The sequence below is a fragment of the Cucurbita maxima genome, unplaced genomic scaffold (assembly GCF_002738345.1).
Source record: "Cucurbita maxima cultivar Rimu unplaced genomic scaffold, Cmax_1.0 Cma_Scf00057, whole genome shotgun sequence".
Classification (NCBI taxonomy): Eukaryota; Viridiplantae; Streptophyta; class Magnoliopsida; order Cucurbitales; family Cucurbitaceae; genus Cucurbita; species Cucurbita maxima.
In genome coordinates this window covers 391,410-404,643 of record NW_019272073.1, presented here as the reverse complement: position 1 = coordinate 404,643, position 13,234 = coordinate 391,410, and the positions used below count along the sequence as shown (strand labels likewise).

Genomic DNA, 13,234 nt, shown 5'->3' with positions numbered 1-13,234 from the left:
CAGCTTTTGTGTAAAGAGAAATCTCCCTGACTTTGTTAACTTATGTAAGGGGATTGAATTCAGATTTGATGCATTGGTAGAAATGAATTCGGCATTGGCTTCAATCATGAATAGGTCAAGAATATCTTCTCTCCAAAAGACCAAGAGGCAGGGTGGGTCTGCAAGAGAGCGAGAAGTTCGACATTCATCCATACGCAATCTCCGCTTCTATTTATTTTGATATATAGTTTGTCCTTCTAACCATTGGTTCCAGGATAACAACCAAAGACTCAAGCCCGGTCCGAGCATGATCGTCGAGACGCCTATGTGTGGGGCCATTGCTGACGCCCCTTGCATTCCAAACAATTGCAATTGTGGAAATTTAGGAAATCTAGTGGGGTGGGCCTTAGCCCCAAGTTTGGTTTGTGCCCTAGTAGTTGAGCTCTTACTCAGGTGCTTTCTTGTTCGGAGGCTTCGGTTTCAAATCTTTCTCCTCGATGATTGTGGGTCAAGAGCTATTGGATTCTTCATCATTCTCATTGGAATGAATAGGCTTTGAGGACCTTCCTTCTAAGGAAAAAGCGCGAACTTCTCTCTCTATGGCAATCACTAAAAAAAAGAGGGTTAACCATCGGTTCATTTGATTCCGGGCCAGATGGATCCAATGCATGATCTGTAGGGGGTCTTTATTATTATTATCAACAAACTTTCTTCAAACTCTTTCCTCTTCCTACTGTCCCCATGAGGCGGAGCTACCGCCGGTATTAGGGGGTTAACCGAAGGCGATTTTCCAATAGCTAAATACTCCGGTTGTTGAAGAACAGAAGCTTGGGAATTTTTATCTAGTTCAAGCTCTTCGCCCCGAGGACAATCTTCAATGGGTTGCATGTCAGCACAACATCTGAATCACGAAGGCTAACTTCAGTGGTAGGTGCTGGCTGGGTAACATTGGTTCTTGGAACATAGGACATTCTCGGTGATGCGTTGACACCAGGGTCCTTATTTGCCACTTTGCATTCGTGACGGGCATGACCTTGTGTAATGCGTGCAGAACTTAGGTATTCCAGAATCAACGATTTCTTGCTAGTGATCCATACATACACAGTCGATCCAATCAAAACACGATTTAGGAGGTTTTCCTTGATAAGATCAATTTCTACACAAACCCTAGCTTTATTGTGAGAGGGGGGCGTGAGACAAGCTTCGTAGGACCTTCAAGGGTCAGGCCAATTTCGAAAGTCGAGATGATAGAAAACAAGCGAAACTCCAAGAAGAAGACAACAGATGGAGTCACGATACCCAACATAGGCGCATGCATTGGATCACCATTGCGGAGATGAAAATCATGGCTCCAGCAGAAAACCCTAGACCATCAATCCCTCAATCTAAAACTTCTCTTTGTTTGGTGCATATCTTCTTTGTTCGAGTGCTTGATGAAGGCGTGCCTTGGATCTAACAGAGTGATCGAAAGTTTGGTACGCCAGTTCTTTCGAGCGAACTCCCGAACTACTGTCCTCATCCTTAGAAAGGGTTTTGCTGGAACTCCATCCTTTTTCAGATTTTACTTTGAGAAGATAGCTTTCTTTCCTTAGAAACTCCCACAATTCACTACAATCTATTCACACCCTTTGACTCCTCCCTACTCCCTTAGTAACTAAACAAAATCCCCAAGCTCAGGTCACCTAGCTGAGAAAGGAAAGGCTGAGGCTAAACTAAATTACTTACTTGCTTGCCGAGCTAAACGAGTAAGGAGCACACCGAGCAAGATATCTTAGACAGTTAGACAGAAAGTTTGTCAGGGGCGGGCACTTAGCGACGGAAGCAAAGAAAGAAAGAATCAAGCTAGGGAACACTCCAGATTGACTAAAAGGCCTCTTTAATTAAGGGCTTCTAATGCTTTGGTTGTAGGCAAGTCAGGTCCAACCCTTTGTTGTTCTCCTCTGAAGAGAAAGAAAGAAGCTAACTCTTTCTTGCTTGAAAGAAGGAAGACATGCCTCTCCTTTACAGTCTCACAGCTTCTCTCCTAAACAACCTGATGGAACTCGAAACTAAAGCAATTATCACAAGATAGCTTTTAATCTACGTTCTGACTTCTCTCTCTTTCACTCGGGTTGAACTATTCTTTCACGAGGTAAACTTCCCTATACAAAGAAGATTCTCGTAACCCTCCATGGGACTGATTGAACGAGGTAAATAGGTTCAGGATAATTCATCTTGTTGAGTTTCATCTTGAGTTGAGTCTTTCAAGCAGAATCAAAGGAAAGAAAGGATCAGAGAAAGAAGCCGAGGTTCAGGAGAGAAGCTGCTTTACCGACTGTAAAGGTGAAAGAGTGAAATCAGTTTAATTCATCTTGCTTCTTCTTCTTTTCTTACTATGAAAGAAGGGACAGGGAATGAAATTATGAAACCCAGTTGGAGAGGTGAAGGGAAAGGATCATTAATCGAGAGGTTATTCTTTCCTTACTGTTCAGGATCATTAATAAGTAGGTTCAAGAATATATGGGTTTCGGTTCCGGAGCTTGACCTGATTCTCATCCTGCCTCATTACCTAAGGTTGATGAAACTTTACAGTTGTAAAGCATCAAGAAAATCATTATTGGTCCTTAAGAGTGAAAGAAGAATCCTACTACAGTTTACCTCCTGAAATAAGGGAAGGGAATAGAGGTTCCAGGGAAGGTTCAGCCGCTTCTCTTTCTTCTCATCCTGCTGAATTACCTAAGGTTGACAAAACTTTACATTTATATGGAGCATCAAAAGAATTAATTGAAGCAGCAGCTGTTAGTGAAAAATCTCTTACGAAACTTTACATTTATATGGAGCATCAAAAGAATGAATTGAAGCAGCAGCTGTTAGTGAAAAAGCTCTTACGAAACTTTACAATTATATGGAGCATCAAATTCAACATTCATTCGACTTCACAGGAAGGAAATCAGCAAAATGAAACTTGACAGTTATATGGAGCATCAAGAAAATCATTAATGGTTCTTACACGAAAAAGAGTGAAAGAAGGATTGAATATGCTTTCCCTTGTGAAAGAAGGTGATCGAGTTCTGGAGCTGATCCTTCTTTCATTCATTTCCTCCCCTGTAAAGGAATAGAATATCTGATGACGATTCTTTCTCTAAAAGAAGGGTTCCGGGTTCAGTAGCTAATTCATTAATTGACTCTTTCTTGAAAACAGTTAAAGGATAGGTTCAGGTTTCTTGCTTTCGGCTGGAAATGCTACTAATTCATTTCTTCTTGTTTCCTCTTTCCTTCCTGTTCTTTCATGTCTTTCCTTCCAACAATGAATAGGAGAATCAATAGGTGAGAAGGAATATGCTTTCCCGAGTTTACATCTGGTAATAGAGTAGAAGAAAAGGTTAGGTCTAGTTTAGTAGTGAGAGGAGTGAAGCAATGAGACAGAAAAGAATAGCTCCGGCGAATGAGTGAGCGTAGCAATGAGACCATACAGACAAAGGTTTCCCGAGTGTTTCCAGAATAGTCTTTGTTTACTATTCAATCAGGGAAGGGAATAAAGCTTTAGGATTGAATTTCCTCTCATGTTTTTGTTCCGGTCTGGTAATAGAGTAAGCCGGGTTCTCTTTTTGAAAGTCCCACGTAAGAATCTAAATCAAGAGGGTCAGGGAATAGAGTCAAAGGAAGAAGACGAAGACAGAGTCAACTCGGTAAATAGGTGTTTGGTTCTTTCTCCTGACCTGATTGAACGAGGTAAAACATATTCTCCTCTTCCCTCTCCCTTCTTTCACTCTAAAGCAATGATGATCCTTCACCTTCAAACACTCGGTAAAGTTGCGAAAAACAAATCGAATTTGCAATCGAGTCAATTCAATCCTCTCATTCACCTTCAAACACGAGGTCAAGCTATTTTTCTCTCACTTCTTTCACTCGGTCTCGCAGCTTCGCCCCTCTCTATGTAATTAAGTGTAATGTCAAACTGATTAGCTAAGAGAATCCCTTGGAGTTAGGCTTGCTTTAGCCTCTGCCTCTATTTTCTTTTTCCCTGACTACCCTTATTGATAAATGGGTTAAAGAAAGAGGGGGCAACCGTGGCCACCTACTTCTTTATCATGCTAAACAATGACACCTGCTGAGTCTCTAATGCAGCTACCTCCGACACTTGCAATTTTTCGCGGGAAAATACGGACCTTTTTATGCACATTCCTTTAGTAGTTCCCTCCAAACCCCCGGTCATCTGCCTACCCTTGCCTCCGGTGGTCTTTTCAGCATCAAAAAGAGTACTGAATCAAAGCCCCCCCATACTACCCATTTCTCTCTCATCTTACTACGCAGCTGTTTGAGATATAAAAACAGATCCATACGCCCATCTTCCGAAGCCGAGGCATAGACACAAGACAAGCAGATCTCCGTTAGCAAGGAAAGCGCATACACCCTTGCCAAGCTATAAATTCCCATCGCAAGCCATAAAACCAGTAAAAGAGTTTGAGGCAAGAAAGGGTATATAGGTTGAGTTGAGTGAGATCCTTTTATGTAGCGCTACCACATGAATAAGCAGATTTAGGAACCGTATAATGTTTCGGCGGATTTCCTTAGAAAAGTAGAGTGGAGAGGAAAGAAAAGATTCGAGACCGATAGGGAGAGGAACGAGACTTTAGGCAGAGATGGAGTGTACGTTTTGATTGATACTTCACTGTGTGCTTGCCCTACCACAAAACGGAGATTGGCTCGAGGAAGGATTAATGCATCGAAGCCTGATTGGATGGAATTCTCAATTCTCTACCCGATCTCTATGAGAGCTTTAAAGTAAGTTGGGGAGCTATCATACATAACATATGCTTTTGATACACTGGTAAGAGGTTTTGAACTATCATTTTCAGTTGCCCCTAGGGGTCTGGTTGTCATTTGGGATGCCCTTTTCTTCCATCTATCTGGTAATGTACTCAGAGAAGCGTTAGGTTGCTTCTAGATGCTTTCTAAGTCACACTTGGTTACATCGACCTCAATCTTGTAACTATCTTTATTGTTGAACTCATTGCATATGTCCTCCCAAGTTTTCTGGAACTTGTCATCCAGTGAGAAGAGCGAAGCTGCGAGACCGAGTTTAAAGAATAGGTTCAAGAATAAATCTTGAGGATTGACTAATGAATTACCTCTAACCGTAAATACCTCAACAATAGCCTTAAAAATAGACAGAAGATAGAATTTTCTAATTCATGGTTCTTAAGAGTGAAAGAAGGATTTCATATGCTTTACCTTCTTCCTTCTCATCCAGCTGCTTTACCTCTCGAATAACTCACCATAACAAGATTAAGTAAGGAGAAAGAGAAGAGACCGTAAAATAGCTTTACCGAGTTCAATGAAAGAAGGGACAGGTTCAGGGGGAGTCAAAGTTAGAAGACGAAGACAAAGAAGGGAATAAAACAAAGAAAGCTAGCTCGGCAAGGGAAGGGAATATAGGGGAAGGGCCAAAGACATGAAACCGAGTTGGAGAGGTTAAGGCAATGGAATTGAAGCAGCTTTACCAAGTGAAAGAAGGGAAAGAACAAGAACTTCAGGGAATAACGGAAAAGAAAAGGAGTGAAAGAGTGAAAGCAAGCCAGTTCCTTACAACCCAGCAAGCAAGAGGAGCCCAAGCAAGAAAGCCAATTCCGCAAACTCTCTCTCTCGAATGAATAAGGAGTCGAGACTGACTGTTCCGTCAAATGAATAAGGAGTGTTTACAGTTCAGGGAGAGTGAGTCAATGAATTAGTTTACCCTGTACTGAGTGAAAGAAGTAATAGTCCAAGAGAGCATAAGATCAAGAATAAAACACACACTTATTTAACGAGTGAAAGAGTGAAAGAAGGTTCCTTCAGTAGTTCTGTCTGTTTAATGTTTCTGAAAGCAGAATCAAAGAAAAGAAAAGAGACCGAGTGAAAGAAGTAGTTCAGTCGAATTAATATTGAGGCTTAGTTTACTGTTCAAGAACAATATGGGAAGGAGAAGAGAAAGAGGGTTCCGATTCCAGTTCAGGAGCGACGAAGCCACGAGACCGAGTGAAAGAAGGAAAAGTCGCTCAGGAGTAAGTAGGGAGAAGGAATCTTGAGTGTTTACAGTTTCGGAGCTCAGCAATGAGACCATACAGAATAGGTGAAGGAGCTTCTCTTTCTTTTTCAGTTCAATCTGGTGAAGGAAGAAAGAGACCTACAGAAAGAAGGCACAAGTGATTGAGTTCAGGAGTTCCCCTTGTTTACAGTTCGTTAAACACCCTTCCATTTATCGAGCTCCTTTCTGTTCAGTCTAATTAATCTTGAGTTGAGTCTTGAGTTGAGTGTTGACAGTGAAAGAAGGGAAGGGAAGTAGTTTAGGAGTTTACCTTGTTCAATCAAGTTCAGGAGCTTGACCTTGCTTTAGAGTGAAAGAATAGTCTTTGTTGAATAACTCACAATAACGGAATTTACCTCGTGTTTGAAGGGAGAGGTGCATGAGTTTACAGTTCAAGAAGGTTCAGGCAGGAGAATTAATCTTTCTTACTTACAGGAGACTAAGTGAAAGAAGGGAGAGTCAATCCTCAGCTGCTTTGCCGAGTGAAAGAGTGAAATCAGGGACAAAGGATCATTTTTGTTGAGTCTTTCCTTCCTGTTCAATCAAACACCTAGTGAAAGAATAAATGGGTTCTGGTTCAGGAGCTTGACCTTCTTCTCATCCAGCATATGTGAAAGAGTGAAAGAAAGGATCAGAGAAAGAATAGTTCAACCCTCGTTTAGTAGTTCTGTCTCATTCTTCTTTCGTCTTTGTTTACTGTGAAAGAAGAAATATAGGGGCGAAGCAATGAGACCTTGTTTACAGTTCAAGAAGGGAGAGGTTCAGCCAGCCAGCCAATGGAATTGCTTTACCTCGTTCAATCAGTCAAAGGTTTAAGGAAAAAGAGAATTCATCTTTCTTACAGGAAATAGAGTCAAAGGTGATTGAGCTTCTCTTTCTTGACTTTCTTTCTCTCTCTTTGTCTTTTACCGACTGTAAAGATGAAGTAGCGAAGCAATGAGACCGATAGGTGAAGGAGTTCACTCTTTCTTTCATTCTCTGATTCTTCTTTATAGATTGAATGAATTGACTCTTCTGTAAAGTGAAGGGAAGGTCATATCGGTTAAGGATAATTAATCGGAAAGGTGCGAAGCAGTGAGACCGATCCTTGTTTACCTCCAGAAATCAGAGAAAATGGACGAAAATACCCCAAAAAATAGACAGAGGATAGAATTTTCTAATAAATGGTCTTTAAAGAAGAATTCATCGGAAAGGTGCGAAGCAGCTCAACCAGAAGAGGAGAGGGGAGAAGCCGCTCGACGAGAAGAGGAGAGGGGCTCATAAACCGAGCAGACTTCTCTTGACCCTTGTTCCTTTCCCTCCTTCTGTATACTTTAGTGTATACAAAAATGTATATGAGGCAAAGACTATTTGTTTGAACACTAGACTACTACTAGAAAGACGAGACTACGACTACAATATCAAACTAGAGACTACTCGAATACTTCATCTATTCCATAGAAAGAGTCTAACGAATAGTAGTCAGATCTAGACAATAGACTACTGTGGCTTAGTGATATCGAGATAAAGGTAAGGTCAGATTGTCCACCTATCGCCTTAGTCAAGTAGTACTTGACTCTTGTCTTTCCTGAGCCTGAGGCTGAAGAATGAGTCAGGCGAAGCCCTTTCCTTCCCTTTACTTACTTTAGGGCTTGCTTGCCTTTAGATAAGGGAATAGTCCAACTTTCGACCCTATATTGGCTTCCAGTACTTTCTATTCCCGATAACAAGGTAATAGCTCTTTTCCTAAAGCGCTTGTTCCACTAGGGCCCTCTTTTGTTCCTGTATAAGTAAGAGGATAGCAGTCCGTTATTCTAAGGTTGGCTTCAGGAGGCTCCTTTAAAAAGAGTTGACCCGTGATCTATGAAAAGGCTGCTTAAAGTATGTACACACAGACAAGAGAGACAACGCACAAGCGGTACGTAAGAGCAAACTGTCTTATTGGCTATTATCGAATCAAAAGTGCTTAAACCTCTCCTCTTTTTGTCAGTCTACTTTACTGACTGAAAAACGGGAAGTCACTCATTCAAACCTCCCGCCCTCTCCAGTCAGGCGGGCGAAGCATATCTTTCTCTTAATAATTCTATAGCAAAGTCATTATATAGACTGAAATGGTTGAGACGCGACTCGAAGGTCTCATCCACTCACCCCCTTCTCAATCCATATTCCAATGTCAGGAGGAAAGCTCAATATGGTATAGTCGAGGTAGACGTCTCTCTGTGTGTGGAAAAAGAGGAGGAGCTTTGATTTGCACGCCTTTGAGTAGGTAGGGTTATATGCGTCAGCTTAAGATCATCTCTCCAACCAATAGCCTCAGACTGAATCTACAGATAGCATCTGCCTTTACTATCTAAACTATCAGTCAAGTAGCTTCTCTCCTACAACAGGTCTCGGATTTCTTGAGTAGGCGGGTGGACCTGAAGGTCGTTTAGGGCTTGAAACTCGGACTTTCCATAGGGGGCTGCAAGTTAGGCCATAGGAGCAAATGAGCTACCCATTTTTGAGTTAAGCCAGGGATGTCTTTCTCGAATGAAAACATCAATCATCTTTGGGGCGGAAGGTTTCTTTCTTGTGGTGGCTTCCCGTGTAAGGAGAAAAGTTGTCCATATTAATCCTGTATATTCTTGCTATCTCGAGTTGACCTAATCCTAATAAACGCTATCAAATGGAAAACGGAGACCTTCGAATCTCTAATGTACCCGCATCTTTCATCGGTTTTTTTTAGACTCATCAAAACTCGAGACGTGGTTAGGCTAGCAAGTTGAATCGAATCATCTATCGGATGCACACCCGCACTTCGTCTTCCTCATCAAGGGAACCCGGACACTTCCCTTGCACAGCTTCCGGTGGAGACGGGTAAATTCGAGTGGGGGCAAAAGTCTCGTAATCTTTTGAGTATCGAGATGGCTGGTAACCTGGCTACAGAAGCTCCCATGTGGTTTAGAATGTGTATCCACCAGGACTACGGGAAATTCTACCGGGACTAGTCCGAGAACAAAGTGCGGGTGGAATTTCCTTGCCTTGTCATGAGCGACAATCAACTGACCTTGCTATCTACGAGACAACATAGCTGGGTTGGGTAGGATGTGAAGAAATGGAAATAGCATGCATTCCCCTTGCCCCGTACTAAGAGGTTCCCCGTATCGCATCCCTAGCCCTGAGATATTGATATTAGGAATTGTGTGCTTGAGAAGGACCAATCAGAGGCCGAAAATGCATCCATTCCATCCATGTACGTATAAAAAATAAGTGGAGGTCATCAGGCAGTCTATTTGAACCGGACAAGGAGTTTAGTTGGTTGCCGGCAAGTCTGTCCCCTTTGGATAGAGATGAAAGACTGCATGGGCTTTCACTCTCACCCTAAACAAATGAATTGACGGAGAGGAACGAAGCAGCGAGAGGAAGTAGCTCCACAAGAAGAGGAGAGGGAGTAAGTAGCTCGAGATCATTCTGAGGGGACCGGCTAGATCAAGACTAGGAGAGATGATCCCCAAGACGAGAAGAAATTGAATCCATACACTCGATCCATTGATTCTACCCCTCCCCGATGCAGCCAGCCCTAGACCCGGGCTCGAATTTCAGTCACTATAGTTCAAATGCAACCTGACGACTGAGTAAAGGTTGGGAGTGGGCAGCTCGGGTACGATCTAAAATGATCCCACATTCCAGAAAGAACCGAACAATGGGAAGCCTTCGTTGAGTAATGGGAAGCGGGCTAGTCCCCGAAAAAGCCTTGCCAACTATAAGAAAGAGTTATGGCTCAAAATCAATCAGCAGTTCCTAGGTTCTTAGTAACGTGGCCAGTCAGCGGGCAGGAGGGAGGGAAGCTTACCTTGACTTGTTGTCCGGGCAGATAACACAGCCACTCGTTATTTTCAAACACAGAATCAGCTTCATCACCCAGCCCCAATTTAGAGTTTGATTTATGGCAAACAAGGAATTTCCGGCAATAAGGATATCATAAACATAGTTTGACAATATTCTAATCTCACCATCCATTATTTGAGTTTCAATACAATGATCGTCAAATGAAATCCCATATCGCTAATAGCTTGATGAAACTTAAGGTACCGTACAACTGTCAGGAAGAAAGTTTCAAGTCATATAAAGAAAGACTTTCTTTCTTAGCTTGCAAACTTGATCTTCATGCCCAAGAACCTAAAAACCTGGCCTGAAGGTTGTACCATATATATAAATCCTCGAGTTCACATTTCAAATTGCTGTTTTGACATCCCCATCTAATCTCATGAAAAATCCAAATGAGCGACCATAGCAGCGACAATTCTAATAGATGTAAACTTCTCCACAGGAGCAAATCTTTCTTCATAATCAATCCCACCCCATTCATTGTGAGATGTGAGAAGCCCCGAGCAACCAATCGCGCCAACAAGATCAAAATGGAGCCATCACTCTTGCGCTTCACCTGTCATATCCTGACTACCCGGAATGAGACAATTCGATTGGCTTCACTCCCTCCTTCTCGTAATGGGACAAGTTCCCATGTCTCATTCTGATTTAAGGTGTTCAGGCAGAAATCTCCTCTTTCATTGCCCCACTCTTTCAGGCCAGCCGCTTCTTCAAATGAGCTTGGCTCTTCCACTTTCTGAAGAGGCACAAGACTGTGAAAGTGTCACAGTGTCCGCATAGCTGGCTTCTCTATACTTGGGATTGATTGGGCTTCCTGATCCTTCCTTGTCGATCTTCTAAGTCGGCTATCAAGCACAGTGCCTTCAGTAGGGATCCTCTTAAATATCTTGTTGCTCTTTTCTAGACATGCATCACTCTTTGTTAACGGGTCGCGGGCCTTGGGTTTTTTTTTCTGACAGGTGGGCTTCGTGTAGCTTTTTTGACTCAGGTTCAGAGTGACTCACAATATCAGGCTCTTGTTGCTCAGGTGCTTGTGCCCGCATACGGAAGTCTAGCATCCCAAAATACCGTAGTACTACATTTTTGGAGGACCACCATGATGATGCCTCATCGAAAACGACATATGGAGATACAGATTTTGTAGTCGGATCAATGCACCTCAACCTACGCTGATCATAGCCGACAAAGATGCACCAACTATCCCGCCCGCCTTCTTTTCCAGCTTCGTCCGTAACTGCTCAGAACACATAGAAGACGGAGCCAAAGACTTTTCAATGTTGGTAACGAAAAGCTAATTTAGCTTGGGGTTTCCTTCCTTTTTCAAAACTGTGGTTGTACGTTCTTCGCATGCGCATCATGCTTCGACAAGTTTCGCCCTTCTTTCTGCAACTCCATTTTGTTGTGGAGTGTGTTGTGTGAGCAGCTAAACGGATGACGGACCTGAATCATCAAACTCTTGCAACGTGTATTCTCCACCATTGTCAGTCCTCAGGCATCTTTTTCTTTGATTGAGTTCATTTTCCACCCCTCTCTTTAGGATCTTCACTCTCATATCCTTGGCCAGAGCACAGTCTCAACAAAGTAATCATTCGATAACCCTCTGATTCTTTCTCTTCTTCTTTAATGTCTTTTTTCTTTCAATCCTTTAACTGAACTTGTTTTGATCAAACTTTCTTCTATTTACAGGTTTGAGTTATTTGGGTTTTGTCTTCAATGCCACGGATTGATTTCCCATCAGAGGACTAGAGGAGGCCACCGGCTGCCGGCAGCAATGCTATCTGAGTATGAGCGGGTTCTGGTGCTTGAAAGGGGCGATGTTCCGTACGGAAAGTCTAATCTGATGACCGAATCAGTCTTCCTCACCACTCTCATAGAGGTGCTTTCGACTCCCCGGCGCAAGCCTGAACCTTCGAAGACGGTGTCCCCAATGCCCGAGGCTGGGTTCTTGATGGTAATAGTGCTATCAATGTCAGGTTCTATAGTCGAGCCGATCAATAATTCTACGGAAGGTTAGGTCAGGGGTGAATCGTAGACACAGTGTTGCTGATCTCCTCAGCTATGCGAAAGCTTTGAATATGAGAGTGCAGTCTATGCAAGCTATGCAAGTGTTGAAAGAATTCTTTTAGCCTCTTCTTCACGGATCGAAGCAATCGACAATTGAGGTTGTTTTTGGCGACCAAAGAAAGAGGGCCATGCAATGGTGCAAAGGGAGAGGATCACCTCTATGCTGGGGCTCTCGGAAGCCCACAGCTTCCGCTTCTGAGTTGCATTATTGGACCGAGGCCGTCCCTCTCATCGTGGGGAATTCCTCTGTCTCATCACTTGCCTTATGTCGAACAGTTCCTCTATGAGAACCCCCGAAATGGCATCTCAATTGTGCCCCCAATGCCATTAGAGCACTCTCTAATACAAGTCGTGGGCATAACCAATTCAGGGACAGGGGCTTACCTTGAAGCAACTTCCAATGTCATACCTTTTGTCTCCCCGGCTCGCTCTCTTTTCATTCGGAACTCAGCTTCACCACTCTATCTCACTGTGGCTACCCTGATGGAGAAGATTACTAGGCCACTCTCTGTTCACTTCGGTTGCCATCTACAGATGTCAGGGTTAACCCAATTGTATGGTTCAACTACTTTAGTAATCTGGGTGATGTATGTGGAGCGGTGTGTGAATGGCATCTGCAAGATCGGTGATAGTTGGACGCACTAGGTACAGATTTCCATGTAGGAGCAAAGACCAGACCCAGGTTAAGGGGTATCTGGTGAATGCTCGGGACATAGCGCTCAGTCTTCCGCCTGTGTCATAATAATATTACAAACACGAAGGACCTCAGTTGTATTGCTAGGTGTCACTATGGTTTCCAAAGTTAATAGGGCACTCTTCCATCAACAACTAAAGTTATTTCTTACTGGTGTGGATTCTCCACAAGTACTAGAAAGGATGGGATTGTTACATAAACTCCAATCAGTTAACTACCATCCATGAGCGGATACCAGAGAGTTATCGGCCAACACGATGTAATTGAAAGCTCGTCCACTCTTTCATCCGCGGATTCTACTTTTCGTACGGGAGAGAACTACTCAGATTGACTTCTATGGATGGGATTCATGTTCATTAGTTTCGTTTTTCGGGATCCATCTCCACCAACCAAACTAGCATTCCTCCATTCACTAGCAAAGAAAAGAGCTAGGAGTCAAACCTGATGGTCCAAAAAAGCTACTTAAAGTTCTAATCGACGAGCCAACCAACGAACTAGCTGATATCCTTAACTGCAAAAGAGCTCTGAGTGGTTAACAAACTCTTTCTTTATTGGCCGGGGAGTCCCTATTCTATAGACTTCCAAAATCCACTTTCTAAGAAAAA

General features: G+C 42.9%; 2 long non-coding RNA genes and 1 pseudogene across 2 annotated transcripts in view; 2 read left to right on the top strand and 1 right to left on the bottom strand.

Moving 5' to 3' along the window:
• LOC111471759 overlaps positions 1-9,148 on the bottom strand; it is a 14,542-nt gene extending 5,394 nt beyond the window's left edge. Inside the window, exons 1-2 of the long non-coding RNA XR_002715247.1 lie at positions 9,040-9,148; positions 6,989-6,993 (exon numbers count right to left, since the gene is read on the bottom strand). This is a non-coding gene — a long non-coding RNA (uncharacterized LOC111471759). The remainder of the gene's footprint in view (positions 1-6,988; positions 6,994-9,039) is intronic.
• Positions 216-7,581, top strand: LOC111471756. Its single transcript, XR_002715244.1, has 3 exons — positions 216-226; positions 5,041-5,052; positions 7,491-7,581. It is a non-coding gene; the product is annotated as an uncharacterized LOC111471756 (long non-coding RNA).
• Positions 9,149-10,489: 1,341 nt separating the features above from the next.
• Positions 10,490-12,580, top strand: LOC111471766 (annotated as a pseudogene).
• Positions 12,581-13,234: the final 654 nt, after the last annotated feature.